Below are 16296 nucleotides of genomic sequence, written 5' to 3'. Positions count from 1 at the left end.
AATATAGTGTTCATTTTTTCTCATTATGTATTACATTTGAGTCATATTAATGTTTAATCATTTGTTTATATTTTATATAACTCATACGGAAAATATTGCTCTACATTGAATTTGTTATCCTATTTTATAAAACCTTTGCTATTTGTTATTTCCATTCTGATGAGTTGAAAAGGGTTAATAGAGATGTTTACATCTTTATTTTTTTATTGAAGTATAGTTGATTTACAATGTTATGCTAATTTCTGCTGTAGAGCAAAGTGGCTCAACCACACACATACACACATTCTTTTTTATATTCTTTTCCATTATGGTTTATCTCAGGAGACTGGGTGTAGTTCCCTGTGCTATACAGTAGGTCCTTGTCGTTTATCCATTCTAAATGTAATAGTTTGCATCTACTCACCCCAAACTTTAGTCCATCCCTTTCCCTCCCCCACTCCCCCTTGGCAATCACAAGTCTGCTGTCTATGTCTGCAAGTCTGTTCCTGTTTTATAGGTAGGTTCATTTGTGCCATACTTTAGATTCCACATATAAGTGATATCATATGGTGTTTGTCTTTCTCTGTTTGACTTACTTCACTTAGCATGATAATCTCTATTTGCATCCATGTTACTGCAAATGGCATTATTTCGTTCTTTTCTATGGCTGAGTAGTATTCCATTGTATATATGTACCACATATTCTTTATCTATTCCTCTGTCGATGGACATTTAGGTTGTTTCCATGTCTTGGCTATTGTGAATAGTGCTGCTATGAGCATAGGAATGCATGTATCTTTTTGAATTATAGTTTTGTCTGTGTATATACCCAGGAGTGGGATTGCTGATCATACGGTAATTCTATTTTTAGTTTTCTGAGGAACCTCCACACCATTTTCCATAGTGGCTGCACCAACTTACATTCCCACCAACAGTGTAGGAGGGTTCCCTTTTCCCCACACCCTCTCCAGCATTTGTTATTTTTAGACTTTTTAATGATGGCCATTCTGACCAGTGTGACGTGGTACCTCATTGTAGTTTTGATTTGCATTTCTCTAAGAAATAGTGATGTTGAGCATCTTTACATGTGCCTACTGTCCATCTGTATGTCTTCTTTGGAGAAATGTCTATTTAGGTCTTCTGCCCGTTTTTGGATTGGGTTTTTTTGTTTTTGTTTTGTTGAGTTGTATGAATGGTTTATATATTTTGGAGATTAAACCCATGTCAGTCGCATCATTTGCAAATATTTTCTCCCATTCTGTAGGTTGTCTTTTTGTTTGTTTTTATGGTTTCCTTTGCTATGCAAAAGCTTGTAAGTTTGATTAGGTCCCATTTGCTTATTTTTGTTTTTATTTCTATTGCCTTGGGAGACTGACCTAAGAAAACATACAGTTTATGTCAGAGAATGTTTTGCCGATGCTCTCTTCTAGGAGTTTTATGGTGTCATGTCTTTTGTTTAAGTCATTGAGCCATTTTGAGTTTATTTTTGTGCATGGTGTGAGGGTATGTTCTAAGTACATTGATTTACATGCAGCTGTCCAACTTTCCCAGCACCACTTGCTGAAGGGATTTTTCCCATTTTATATTCTTGCCTCCTTTGTCAAAGACTAATTGACCATAGGTGTGTGGGTTTATTTCTGTGCTCTCTTTTCTGTTCCATTGATCTATATGTGTTTTTGTACCCGTACCACACTGCTTTGATTACTGTAGCTTTGTAGTATTGTCTGAAGTCCAGGAGAGTTATGTCCCCTGCTTTTGTGTTTTCTTCCTCAGGATTGCTTTGGCAGTTCTGGGTCTTTTATGGTTCCACGTAAATTTTTGGATTATTTGTTCTAGTTCTGTGAAAAATGTCATGGATAATTTGTTAGGGATCACATTAAATCTGTAGATTGCTTTGGGTAGTATTGCCATTTTAACAGTATTAATTTTTCCAGTCCAAGAGCATGGGATATCTTTCCATTTCTTTGAATCCTCTTTAATTTCCTTTATTAATGTTTTATAATGTTATAATGTTTTCATAAATCTTTCACCTCCTTGGTCAGGTTTATTCCTAGGTATTCTTTTTTGATGCAATTTTAAAAGGTACTGTTTTCTCACATTTCCTTTCGGATATTTCATTGTTAGTGTAAAGAAATGCAACCGATTTCTGAAGAGATGTTTACATCTTTAAATGCTTGGTGCTTTTAGGTATATTGGATTGCCAAAAAAATTGGCTTTAATGATTTCCCTTTGCTTACGTGTAAATACTTAACACATAAAGCTTTGGCATTATAAAATCAACACATGATTTCTCTCATGTAAGCAAGTCTTTCAGAATAAAAACCATCTCAGCAAAATATTTAGTATCTAGATGAAATAATAGTATTTAGGCAATATTTAAAGAAAATGATTTTCAACACCACAAAGAAAAAAAGTTTCAGTATTTTACAGATAAAAATCCACCAATGTTAAACAAAGCCAAATCAGACTTTGAAAATTATAATTTTTAAAAAGTAGCAATATGCCTACTATCAAATTATAACTTATTAAATGGATTTTCATGAGTACTTAGAAAAGAAACTTATAATCCCCAGGAGCCAGCATGGGTTTCCCTAGCAAGAAATCATAGCAGACTAAACTCATTTGTCTTTTAGGAGAGAGAGATGTGGTATATGAGGATTTCAGCAAGGTGTTTGTCAAAGACCTCATGATAATACTGTTGAAAAGGGTCTTACTGGGGTTCTCCCAAATGCAGACTTTGGGATAAGGATTTGGGTGTAGGTAGTTTATTTGGGAAGTGATTCCAGGAAGCCCTGTGGGAGACTGAAGACTTGAGACAAATTGAGAGAGTCACCACTAATACAGCTGGGGCTCAGTCCTGCTGGGGACCCCCTGAGACACAGGCAAACATCTCCACATTCTTCCACTACCTGTACTAGATTCCCCCTCGCCCTCAGCCAACATTTCTTGTCAGAATTGCTTGCTTAGTGACCCAGACCTTCCTCTTTTAGGGGTCTGAGCCCATGATTATTTTGCTCTTGTCGTGCTGCTATTTGTGAAATTTCCCATTTATTATTATCCCCAAGTATCACCAAGAAGCACACCTATGAATCCTGAATCCAGAAGAACTTCCTCCTGCCTCATTGTGTAGCAACAACCCAAGCTCCTCATGATAATTAGGGTCAGTTATCCTTTGCCAGTATGGTAACTCCTTTCTTTGCCTTCTAGTCCATGGACTTGAAGAGCCCCCAAATGAGCAGGCAGCAGTCATAACTTTGGGTCAAGTAGAACCCTTACTGTGTCTAGAAACATTAATCCCCAGTGTCTAAAGCTGTGGAATCATGAAGCACAAAATCCCCAAGTGAGTAACAAAATGGTGGTGAGAGGACCCACAGTGTTTGTACCTCTTGGTTCCCAGAATTATGTGATCTGGTTGTTGGTTCAATATATATACCATATCATGAAGGACTACACCTCAGCCCCCTGGGGCATCATCTGCTATCAAGTAATTCCAACATTTACTAATCTGGCAATTTCCAAGTGATGTAGTATATGATAGGACCAATAGGCCTTGTGTCCCTGTGCCCATTGTCATACTTCTTTGACTTTAGTCCCTTTCTGTGGGTCCTTGGTTTGAGACAACATTATGCAGGATCCCCTGTGAGCCCTCAGTAGTGGTATTGGCAGAGGCATGGTTGACAGGTAAGGCAAACCCATGTTTGAAATACATGTAAGTTCCAATAAAGATGAATCACTGCCCGTCCCAGAGTGGAAGAGGTCCAACATAATCAACTTGTATCAAATTGGCTGATTGTTCTCTTAGAGTGATAACACTATATAAGGGATTCAGCACAAATTTCTACTGCTAATAGTTTGGACATTCAGCAGTAGCAGTAACTAAATGAGCATTGTAGAGAGGGGACCCATACAGAGCCTCCAACCCTACCAATATGACTACTTCATTTATGGGTTCATTATCCAGACACTGAAGCAGCTGAGGACAGAGGCTGGCTGACATCTGTGGACAAGTCATTCTGTTCACATAGTAGTTCAGCATCTTCTACAATGGATGTTCTCTGATGGGTATTGACAAGAGATAAAAAGATCCATCCCTCATATTTAATAGTGAGAAACTTGAAGCTTTCCTACTAAGATCAGATACAAGGAAAGGGTGTCTCCTCTCACTGTTCCTTTTCAATATTGTATTGGAAATTCTAGCTAATGCAGTAAGACAAAAGGAAATAAAAGGTATTCAGATTGGGAAGGAAGAAATAAAACTGTATTTGTACACAGATGATATGACTGTCTAGAAAATATGGAAAGAATCATCAATAACAACAACAAAAACCTCCTGGAACTAGTAAATGATTATAACAGGGTTGCAAAATACACAGTTAATATACAAAAATCAATCTTATTCTTTGTATACCAATAATGAACAAGTCGAATTTGAAATTCAAAACACAACACCATATACTTTACCCCAAAATGAAATACTTAGGTATAAATCTAACAAAAGATGTGAAAGATCTATATGAGGAAAACTGCAAAACTCTGATGAAAGAAATCAATGAACTAAATTAAATGGAGTGATATTTCATACTCATGGATAGGAAGACTCAGTATTGTCAAGATGCCATTTACTCCCAACTTGATCTATAGATTTAATGCAATCCCAGTCAAAATCCTAGCAAGTTATTTTGTAGATATGACTTAGTAGATCATTTTGTCTACAAAAATGATTCTAAAGTTTATGTGGAGAGGCAAAAGACTCAGAATAGCCAACACAATATTGAAGAACAAAAAAGTTGGAGGACTGACATTAAAACTTACTATAAAGCTATAGTAATCAAGATGGTGTGGTATTGGTGAAAGAACAGACAGATAGATCAATGGAACAGAATAGAGAGTCCAGAAATAGACCCACATGAATATCGTTAACTGGTCTTTGACAGAGGAGCAAAGATCGTACAATGGAGTGAAGATAGTTTTTGCAACAAGGGATGCTAGAACAACTGGCCATCCACATGCAACAAAATGAATCTTGACACAGACCTAACACCTTTTACAAAAATTAATTCAAAATGGATCACAGACCTAATATAAAATGCAAAACTATAAAACTCCTAGAAGATAACATAGGAGGAAACCTAGATGGCCTTGGGTATGGCGATGACTTTTTAGATGCAACACCAATCCATGAAAGAAAGAATTGAGAATCTGGACTTCATTAAAATTAAAAACCTCTGTTCTGCAAAAGACAATGTCAAAAGAATGAGATGATAAGCCACAAACTGGAGAAAATATTTTTAGAAGACACATCTAATAAAGGACTGTTATCCAGAATGTACAAAGAAGACTTAAAACTCACCAATAAGAAAACAACGTGATTTAAAAATGGGCCAAAGATCTTAAACACCTCACCAAAAAGATATACAGCTGACAAGCAGATGAAAAGATGCTCTACATCATATGTCATCAGGGAAGTGAAAAGTAAAACAATAGTGAGAAACCACTACACATCTATTAGAATGGCCAAAATTCAGAACATTGGCAACACCAAATGCTGGCAAAAATGTGGAGCAACAGGAACTCTCATCCACTGCTGGTAGGAATGCAAAATGGTACAGCCACTTTGGAAGACATTGCAGCAGTTCCTTACAAAACTAAACAAACTTGCCATATGATCCAGTAATTGTGCTCCTTGATATTTACCCAAAGGAGTTGAAAACGTATGTCTACACAAAAGCCTACACGTGGATATTTATAGCAGCTTTGTTCACATTTGCCAAAATTTGGAAACAACCATCATGTCCTTCAATAGGTGAATGCATAAACTATGGTACATCCAGACAATGTTAAAAAATGAGCTATTAAGCCATGAAATGCACTCTAAGTGAAAGAAGCCAATCTGAAAAGATACTATATGATTCCACCTAAATGACATTTTGGAAAAGACAAAACTATAGAGACAGTAAAAATATCAGTGGTTTCCAGGGGTTGGGGGTATAGGGAGGGATGAATAGGTGGAACACAAAGGATGGGGGGGGTGAAAGTACTCTGCATGATACTATAATGATGGGTACATGTCATTATACATTGGTTCAAACCCATGAAATGTACAACACCAAGAGTGAGCCCTAAGATAAACTGTGGACCTTGGGTGATGATGTGTCAATGTAGGTTCATCAGTTGTAACAAATGTTCAACTCTGGTAGGGGATGTTATTTTCTGGTGAAGGAAGCTATTCATGTGTGGGGACAGGGAGTATATGGGTACCTGTACCTTCCACTCAATTTTGCTATGAACGTAAAACTGTTCTAAAAAATTAAATCTTAAAAAAAAAAAAAATCCATCCCCACACTCTCTGTGCTCTTTACTGTGAATCTATCCATATGCCTCTTTCCCAGACCTCCTTATTTTCAGTCTTCCAAACTTGATCCTTCTGGGATCCTGGCCTCCAGTCAAACCATTCACCACTTTCAAAAGTCCATATATAGGGGCTTCCCTGGTGGCACAGTGGTTAGGAATCCATCTGCTAATGCAGGGCACACGGATTCGAGCCCTGGTCCGGGAAGATCCCACATGCCGTGGAGCAACTAAGCCCATGCACCACAACTACCGAGCCTGTGCTCTAGATCCTATGAGCCACAACTACTGAGCCTGCATGCCACAACTTCTGAAGCCCATGCGCCTAGAGCCCGTGCTCCGCAACAAGAGAAGCCACCACAATGAGAAGCCTGCACACCGCAACGAAGAGTAACCCCACTCGCTGCAACTAGAGAAAGACTGTGTGCAGCAACAAAGACCCAATGCAGCCAAAAATAAATAAATAAATTTATTTAAAAAAAAAAAAGTCCATACATATTCTTACATCTGACCTCTTCTCCCTCCATACCAGGTTGATTAAGTGTACAGCTTGAAGTTCTGCCCACTGGGGGAATTTCCACCCAAACAGTCTTTCAGTCACTGAGTGGAATTATACATCAGTAGCAAGCCATTTGGGGCTTATCCCCAGCCATTGAGCTGACCCATTCATTTACCAAACCTGGGCTTTTTTTTTTTTCTTCTCTCGCCATATGTGTGAGCTAAAGGAGAGGTATTAGTGTAATGACATGGGAGTCTAGACCATCTGTGCAGTTTGAGTGTGCCCTCTGGACCTTCTTGGCCCAATCCTGAGCATAGCATTTTTATTATATTATGGATTGATGATGTACCTGCTTGACCATATGATTTAGTGGTTCTGACAAGATTTAGCTCATGATGGATGACTCAGTCTCTACAAAGGCCTAGTAGCATGCCAGGACCTGCTTTTCAAAGTGAATAGTTCTTTGCTGCCTTGCTCCAGAAACCTAGAAGTTTCTGCACCACAACTGTCATATTGGGGGCTTGTCAGTCCCTTCACCTCAGCTGCCTCTTGCACTGTGGAACTTTTAGGACATGTAGCCCAAAGGGAAGGGCACATTCTGTGCTGTAGACTGAAGCACAGAGGGCTACAGAGCCCTCTCTGACTCTGTGTACTGAAAACTGGAAGCCTTCTGAATGACCCCAAAAATGGTCAGAGCTATATTCCCATGTGCTTATTTGTTCTAGTAGAGGTACCACTTCCAGCACAGCAGCTGCTCTTTGAAGCTACTTTTTGCTTTGTATTAGTCCTCTGTCATCTTCCCATTATCCATTTGTGTTTCATTTTATCTTGGTGGGTTTTGTTTGGGGGTTTGCTGTTGTTTGCAGGAACTATTCAGCGGGATATCATGGGGATCACTGTCATTACACTTGGGACATTGTGTTGCCTCTCATTTTGGCCAGGAGGGGTGATAGGGTAGGAGGGGCATTTTGAGCATAAAATAAGCCTTTTCTACTATTATGGTTCTACTCCTCAGGTCAGGAAACAAATGTGAGGGTCTATCAGTTAAGTATGCTCAACCCACTTATCTACTCAGGAACCAGGGAAGTAACCACAGGATGGATCCACAGACTCATTGGATCCACTTTGAGATGGACTTGAGCTAGAACTTTGTTTTTGTCTGGCTCCTGTATAGCCCCATTCTAACAGGGGCTGTCATGGTGTTTTGGATCCCCTAAGTATGTCAGCTCAGGCCCTATGTTCAGCTGCGCTCAAAAGATGTGTATATTCCACTTTCCCAGTGGTTAGTTACTCTGATAAATAGCCACAGGGCTCTTTGGGAAAGATTGGAGGGCATATTTCTTAAATATGATTGCCATAGCACTGTAGGGTTCCTCCTCAGAGGACCCATCTCACCTCCAATTGATGAGCTCTGGAACTGAGAACTGACTCAGGTATGGGAACTGTAGGAGAGATCATGATTTTTCCATCATGGTGACTGACATCAATTTTTTACTCATCAGCTGTTTGTTTGGCTTTATAATGCAAAAAATAACTTCATTGACTGCCCATTCATCTCATCTCTAGGAACATCATAATCTATTAGCTACTGATCCTCAGCCCCCTGGTTGCTATTCTGGCCTTGCAGCCCATTAGGCTACTGCATTCATTTTTCTCTCAAATGGTTAAGTGCTGCCATTAGACTCTTATTGTGGAATCCTATCCGTTGACCCTAGGGAGCCCAGTTATGTACCAGCATCTCCTACTCTCAACTTCGGCCAATAGGACAGCAGCCACTAAGTTCTCAACAGTGCTAATGTTGCATTCTTTACTGTTTCGATGAAGGGAATTACCCTCTGCCTGTGGGTGGGCTTTCGTGTCCTATATCCATTCTAGCATGCTGTCCCTCTGAGCCTTCTGATCCCTCCTCAGTACTCTGCCAGTGAAGTTATGGAATCTCCAACTCATTTTGGTACGCCATCATCTTTGAGCTCCAAGGAGCCGTTGCAGCAATGTATTAGGAGTGGCTTCAAGTGTCCTTGCCAAGGTGCCAAATCCTAAGTCACAGAAATGGGCCCCCTTATCAATAAACTCTTCCTTATCCAGCTTCTGTTCTACCTCCCACTCCATCATCCTCAAGATCCATGCCCATACATGCTCTTCCAGTTCCTGCCGGTCCATATTAGCCAGGTTCTTCAGCTCTTTTGGGCAATAATTTGTTCCCTCTCCAAGCAGGACAATATTTCTGTACACAGACCATACTGATTCTCACCCCTATTTATTGGTTTAGGAGTAAGTGGGGGCAGATCTTGGGGAGGACAAAGGTTATCTTGCCAGTCTTCTTTCTGAAGAGAGGCCTTTGAATGATTTCCAGGTAAGGAGAGAATGTTCTCCTCTAGCAAGGAGGAGTGAGCCACTTGCTAGACCCACCCAAGGGTTCAGGGGGGTCTGGAGTGTCCAGGTTCTTGAGGGCATCTACCCAAATGGGCCCAACTCATGTCTCAGAGACCCATTCCTTCCCAGTCAGAGCTCTGACCTGAGCAAGAGTCTTTCCAAGCATGAGAATTTGGTTCCCTTTGTAACTGCACCACTTTTTTTTTTAATTCGTATTTTTAAAAAAATTTTATTGGATTATAGTTGATTTACAATGTTGTGTTAGTTTCAGGTGTACAGCAAAATGGTTCAGTTATACATATATTCTTTCTTTTTCAGATTCTTTTCTCATATAGGTTATCACAGAATATTGAGTAGAGTTCCCTGTGCTATATAATAGGTCCTTTCTTATATATAGTAGTGTGTGTATTTTAATCCCAAGGTCCTGATTTATCCCTCCCCCCAACGTTTCCCATTTGCTAACCATAAGCTTGTTTTCGATAACTGTGTAAGGCTGTTTTTGTTTTGTAAATAAGTTTCATTTGTATCTTTTTTTTTTTTTTTTTTTTGCGGTACACGGGCCTCTCACTGTTGTGGCCTCTCCCGTTGCGGAGCACAGGCTCCGGACGCGCAGGCTCAGCGGCCATGGCTCACGGGCTCAGCCGCTCCGCGGCATGTGGGATCCTCCCGGACCGGGGCACGAACCCATGTCCCCCGCATTGGCAGGCGGACTCTCAACCACTGTGCCACCAGGGAAGCCCCATTTGTATCACTTTTTAAAATTAGAATCCACATATGAATGATATCATATGATATTTGTTTTTCTCTGTCTGACTTACATCATATGCTTATCTCTAGGTCCCTCCATGTTGCTGCAAATAGCATTATTTTGTTCTTTTTTATGGCTGAATGATATTCCATTATATGTATGTACCACATCTTTATCCATTCATCTCTTGATGGACATTTAGGCTTCTTGCATGTCTTGGTTATTGTAAATAGTGCTGCAATGAATATTGGGGATGCACCACTCTTATAATGCAATCTTGGGCCTGATTCTCAGCACCTTCTCTCTGCTGCATGTAGGAGACATGGATGGGTCTCTTTAAATGCTGCCATGGGGCATTCTAGTTGTCACTGCATTTCCTGAGGTGACACTTGGCTAATCATGGCCTGTCATCCTCTTCCTTTATCCCAGTCCATCCCAGGTGGGAGTTTTGGTAACTGTGACCCAGCAGAGCACCAGAGATTATCACCACCACACTTACCATCAGCAGTGGGATCCTGTTGTCAAATGGCTGGCATCCAAGTCCACTGTCCCAACCAGGGACTGTTTTCTAGGGCCACTTCTGTTTTAGCTGGGCTCCCCTAAGATAAGACCTTGAGACAAGGATTTTGTTTTAAGGAGCTTACTTGGGAGGTGATCCCAGGAAGCATGGTGAGGGCTTGGGGGCATGACACAGAAAAGGGAAGAAAGCCAATAGAGGATATATGTTGATGAGCAGGTAGCTAGTGTGGACCACCACGCTCAGTCCCACCTTGGAGTGAGGAGGCTAGGGCATGACCCACCAGCTCCTTATTTATCAGGTCAAGGGTAGCTCCTGGGATGATAAACCTCAGCACTTCTTGTGCCTGGGTTCTGCATGTGCCAGTAGCCAAGAAAGGCCCCCAGATGAAGAGACACAATCTTCTGCAGGCCACGTCCAGGTTAGGATAAGTGGATATTTGTGGGGCATCAGTAGCATGTGGACATGTGGACGCACAATGACCAGAAGAGAAAATGCAATGGACATTCCATACATGCTGTCAGTACTCACTCATCAAATGGTAAACTCAAGGGACTTCCCTGGTGGTACAGTGGTTAAGAATCCACCTGCCAATGCAGGGGACATGAATTCGATCCCTGGTCCAGGAAGATCCCACATGCCACGGAGCACCTAAGCCTCTGCACCACAACTACAGAGCCTGTGCTCTAGAGCCCACAAGCCACAGCCACTGAGCCTGTGTGTCACAACTACTGAAGCCCGTGCACCTAGAGCCATGCTCCACAACCAGAGAAGCCACCGCAATGAGAAGCCTGCGCACCGCAACAAAGAGTAGCCCTCGCTCGCCACAACTAGAGAAAAGCCCACATGCAGCAACAAAGACCCACTGCAGCCAAAAATAAATTAAATGAAATAAGTTTTAAAAAAATGGTAAACGCAAATTAGAGGAAATGACAAACGTGCTTGGCCTTTTCAGCTCAGTGTGCTCACATGGCCTGGCCATTGCTGCCTTAAAGTAGTAACAGATCTGAAAAAAAGAACGTACCTGGACTGAGTACCCAAACCAGACCCCATCTTTGTGACTCAAGGATCGGGCCCATTATAGGAGCTCAACCCAAATGTTTGTGAAACTGAACTTCTGGTTCCTGCACAGGCACTGCTTAAGTCATGGAAAACTTCGGGTTGGTTGTCAAAAAGTGTGCTGTATTGGGCTTCCCTGGTGGTGCAGTGTTTGAGAGTCCGCCTGCTGATGCAGGGGACACGGGTACGTGCCCCGGTCCGGGAGGATCCCACGTGCTGCGGAGCGGCTGGGCCTGTCAGCCATGGCCACTGGTCCTGCGCGTCCAGGGCCTGTGCTCTGCAGCGGGAGAGGCCACAGCAGTGAGAGGCTCGTGTACCAAAAAAAAAAAAAAAACCAAAAACCAACAACAACAAAAAAAGTATGCTGTATTGTCTGTAATTTTCTGATAACTAAAATTTCTCCATATAAATGAACAAAACTTCTTTAAAATCAGCCATTTGAAACATCTTTAATGCAGAATACAATTTTATGCCCTCTTAAGCAGTGAGTCATAAGCATAATCTTATCTTTTCCTGATGATTCAAAGTCACTATTGCAAGTATCAATGATTGTCCTTTTTTTTTGAATTTTAGTGTTTTTTTTTACACAGCAGTTTCTTATTAGTTATCTTTTTTTTTTTTTTTTGCGGCTCAGCGGCCATGGGTCACGGGCCCAGCCGCTCCGCGGCATGTGGGATCTTCCCGGACCGGGGCACGAACCCGTGTCCCCTGCATCGGCAGTCAGACTCTCAACCACTGTGCCACCAGGGAAGCCCTAGTTATCTATTTTATATACATTAGTGTATATATGTCAATGCCAATCTCCCAATTCATCCCAACACCCCCCCCACCACCACTTTCCCCCCTTGGTGTCCATACATTTGTTCTCTACATCTGTGTCTCTATTTCTGCCTTGCAAACTGGTTCATCTGTACCGTTTTTCTAGATTCCACATATATGCGTTATTATACGATATTTGTTTTCCTCTTTCTGACTTACTCTGTATGACAGTCTCTAGGTCCATCCACGTCTCTACAAATGACCCAATTTCGTTCCTTTTTATGGCTGAGTAATATCCCATCGTATATATGTACCACATCTTCTTTATCCATTTGTCTGTCGATGGACAATTAGGTTGCTTCCATGACCTGGCTACTGTAAATAGTGCTGCAGTGAACATTGGGGTGCATGTGTCTTCTTGAATTATGGTTTTCTCAGGGTATATGCCCAGCAGTGGGATTGCTAGGTCATATGGTAGCTCTATTTTTAATTTTTTAAGGAACCTCCATACTGTTCTCCATAGTGGTTGTATCAATTTACATTCCCACCAACAGTGCAAGAGGGTTCCCTTTTCTCCACACCCTCTACAGAATTTATTGTTTGTAGATTTTTTGATGATGGCCACTGTGACCAGTGTGAGGTGATACCTCATTGTTGTTTTGATTTGCATTTCTCTAATGATTAGTGATGTTGAGCATCTTTTCATGTGTTTGTTGGCAATCTGTATATATTCTCTGGAGAAATGTCTATTTAGGTCTTCTGCCCATTTTTGGACTGGGTTGTTTGTTTTTTTGATATTGAGCTGCATGAGCTGCTTGTATATTTTGGAGATTAATCCTTTGTCACTTACTTCATTTGCAAATATTTACTCCCATTCTGAGGGTTGTCTTTTTGTCTTTTTTATCGCTTCCTTTGCTGTGCAAAAGATTTTAAGTTTCATTAGGTCCCACTTGTTTGTTTTTATTTCCATTTCTCTAGGTGGTGGGTCAAAAAGGACCTTGCTGTGATTTATGTCATAGAGTGTTCTGCCTGTGTTTTCCTCTAAGGGTTTTATAGTGTCTGGCCTTATATCTAGGTCTTTAATCCATTTTGAGTTTATTTTTGTGTATGGTGTTAGGGAGTGTTCTAATTTCATTGTTTTACATGTAGCTATCCAGTTTTCCCAGCACCAGTTATTGAAGAGGCTGTCTTTTCTTCATTGTATACTCTTGCCTCCTTTATCAAAGATAAGGTGACCGTATGTGCGTGGGTTTATCTCTGGGCTTTCTATCCTGTTCCATTGATCTATATTTCTGTTTTTGTGCCAGTACCATACTGTCTTGATTACTGTAGCTTTGTAGTATAGTCTGAAGTCTGGACGCCTGATTCCTCCAGTTCCATTTTTCTTTCTCAAGATTGCTTTGGCTATTCAGGATCTTTTGTGTTTCCATACAAATTGTGCAATTTTTTGTTCTAGTTCTGTAAAAAATGCCATTGGAAGTTTGATAGGGATGGCATTGAATCTGTAGATTGCTTTGGGTAGAATAGTCATTTTCACAATGTTGATTCTTCCAATCCAAGTACGTAGTATTTCTCTCCATTTGTATCATCTTTAATTTCTTTCATCAGTGTCTTATAGTTTTCTGCGTACAGGTCTTTTGTCTCCTTAGGTAAGCTTATTCCTAGGTATTTTATTCTTTTTGTTGCAGTGGTAAATGGGAGTGTTTCCTTAATTTCTCTTTCAGATTTTTCATCATTAGTGTATAGGAATGCAAGGGATTTCTGTGCATTAATTTGGTATCCTGCTACTCTACCAAATTTACTGATTAGCTCTAGTAGTTTTCTGGTAGCTACTCTTAGGATTCTCTTATATATAGTATCATGTCATCTGCAAACAGGGACAGTTTTACTTCTTTTCCAATTTGGATTCTTTTTATTTCTTTTTCTTCTCTGATTGCTGTGGCTAAAACTTCCAAAACTATGTTAAATAATAGTGGTGAGAGTGGGCAACCTTGTCTTGTTCCTGATCTTAGAGGAAATGGTTTCAGTTTTTCACCATTGAGAATGATGTTGGCTGTGGGTTTGTCATATATGGCCTTTATTATGTTGAGGTAGGTTCCCTCTATGCCTACTTTCTGGAGAGTTTTTATCATATATGGGTGTTGAATTTTGTCAAAAGCTTTTTCTGCATCTATTGGGATTATCATATGGGTTTTGTTTTGTTTTTGTTTTTGTGATACGTGGGCCTCCCACCGCTGTGGCCTCCCCCGCCGCGGAGCACAGACTCCGCAAACGCAGGCTCAGCGGACATGGCTCACGGGCCCAGCCGCTCCACAGCATGTGGGATCCTCCTGGACTGGGGCACGAACCCGCGCCTCCTGCACCAGCAGGCGGACTCCCAACCACTGTGCCACCATGGAAGCCCTATCATATGGTTTTTATCCTTCAATTTGTTAATATGGTGTAACACATTGATTGATTTGCGTATGTTGAAGAATCCTTGCATTCCTGGGATAAACCCAACTTGATCATGGTATATGATCCTTTTAATGTGCTGTGGGATTCTGTTTGCTGGTATTTTGTTCAGGATTTTTGCATCTATGTTCATCAGAGATATTGGCCTGTAGTTTTCTTTTTTTTTTTTTTTTGACATCTTTGTCTGGTTTTGGTATCAGGGTGATGGTGGCCTCATAGAATGAGTTTGGGAGTGTTCCTCCCTCTGCTATATTTTGGAAGAGTGTGAGAAGGATAGATGTTAGCTCTTCTCTAAATGTTTGATAGAATTCATGTGTGAAGCCACTGGTCCTGGGCTTTTGTTTGTTAGAAAAATTTTAATCACAGTTTCAATTTCAGTTCCTGTGATTGGTCTGTTTATATTTTCTATTTCTTCCTGGTTCTGTCTCGGAAGGTTCTGCCCCTCTAAGAATTTGTCCATTTCTTCCAGCTTGTCCATTTTATTGGCATATAGTTGCTTGTAGTAATCTCTCATGATCCTTTGTATTTCTGCAGTGTCAGTTGTTACTTCTCCTTTTTCATTTCTAATTCTGTTGATTTGAGTCTTCCACCTGTTTTTCTTGGTGAGTCTGACTAATGGTTTATCAATTTTGTTTATCTTCTCAAAGAACCAGCTTTTAGTTTTATTGATCTTCGCTGTTTTCTTTGTTTCTATTTCATATATTTCTGCTCTGATCTTTATGATTTCTTTCCTTCTACTAACTTTGGGTTTTGTTTGTTCTTCTTTCTCTAGTTCCTTTAGGTGTAAGGTTAGATTGTTTATTTGAGATTTTTCTTGTTTCTTGAGGTAGGCTTGTATTGCTAAAAACTTCCCTCTTAGGACTGCTTTTGCTGCATCCCACAGGTTTTGGATCATTTTGTTTTCATTGTAATTTGCCCTAGGTATTTTTTGATTTCCTCTTTGATTTCTTCAGTGATCTCTTGTTTATTTAGTAACGTATTGTTTAGCCTCCATGTGGTTGTGATTTTTACATTTTTTTCCCTTGTAATTTATTTCTCATCTCATAGCATTGTGGTATGGAAAGATGCTTGATACGATTTCAATTTTCTTAAATTTACCGAGGCTTGATTTGTTACCCAAGATGTGATCTATCCTGGAGAATGTTCCGTGCGCACTTGAGAAGAAAGTGTAATCTGCTGTTTTCGGGTGGAATGTCCTATAAATATCAATTAAATCCATGTGGTCTATTATGTCATTTAAAGCATGTGTTTCCTTATTAATTTTCTGTCTGGATGATCTGTCCATTGGTGTACGTGAGGTGTTAAAGTCCCCCATTATTATTGTGTTACTGTTGATTTCCTCTTTTATAGCTGTTAGCATTTGCCTATGTATTGAGGTGCTCCTATGTTGGGTGCATATATATTTATAATTGTTATATCTTCTTCTTGGATTGATCCCTTGATCATTATGTAGTGTCCTTCCTTGTCTCTTGTAACATTCTTTATTTGAAAGTCTATTTTATCTGATCTGAGTATAGCTATTCCAGCTTTCTTTTGATTTCCATTTGCATGGAATATCTT

General features: G+C 40.3%; 1 protein-coding gene across 1 annotated transcript in view; it reads left to right on the top strand.

Annotated features, from left to right (window-relative positions):
- SLC6A20 (solute carrier family 6 member 20) overlaps window positions 1-16296 on the top strand; it is a 90406-nt gene that overhangs the window by 3745 nt on the left and 70365 nt on the right. The gene's annotated exons all lie outside the window — the stretch shown is intronic.

Source organism: Monodon monoceros, unplaced genomic scaffold (assembly GCF_005190385.1).
Source record: "Monodon monoceros isolate NGI ecotype Baffin Bay Population unplaced genomic scaffold, NGI_Narwhal_1 Super_Scaffold_3, whole genome shotgun sequence".
Taxonomy (NCBI): Eukaryota; Metazoa; Chordata; class Mammalia; order Artiodactyla; family Monodontidae; genus Monodon; species Monodon monoceros.
The sequence above is the reverse complement of the archived record's forward strand: the minus strand, read 5'-3'. Positions and strand labels throughout refer to the sequence as shown.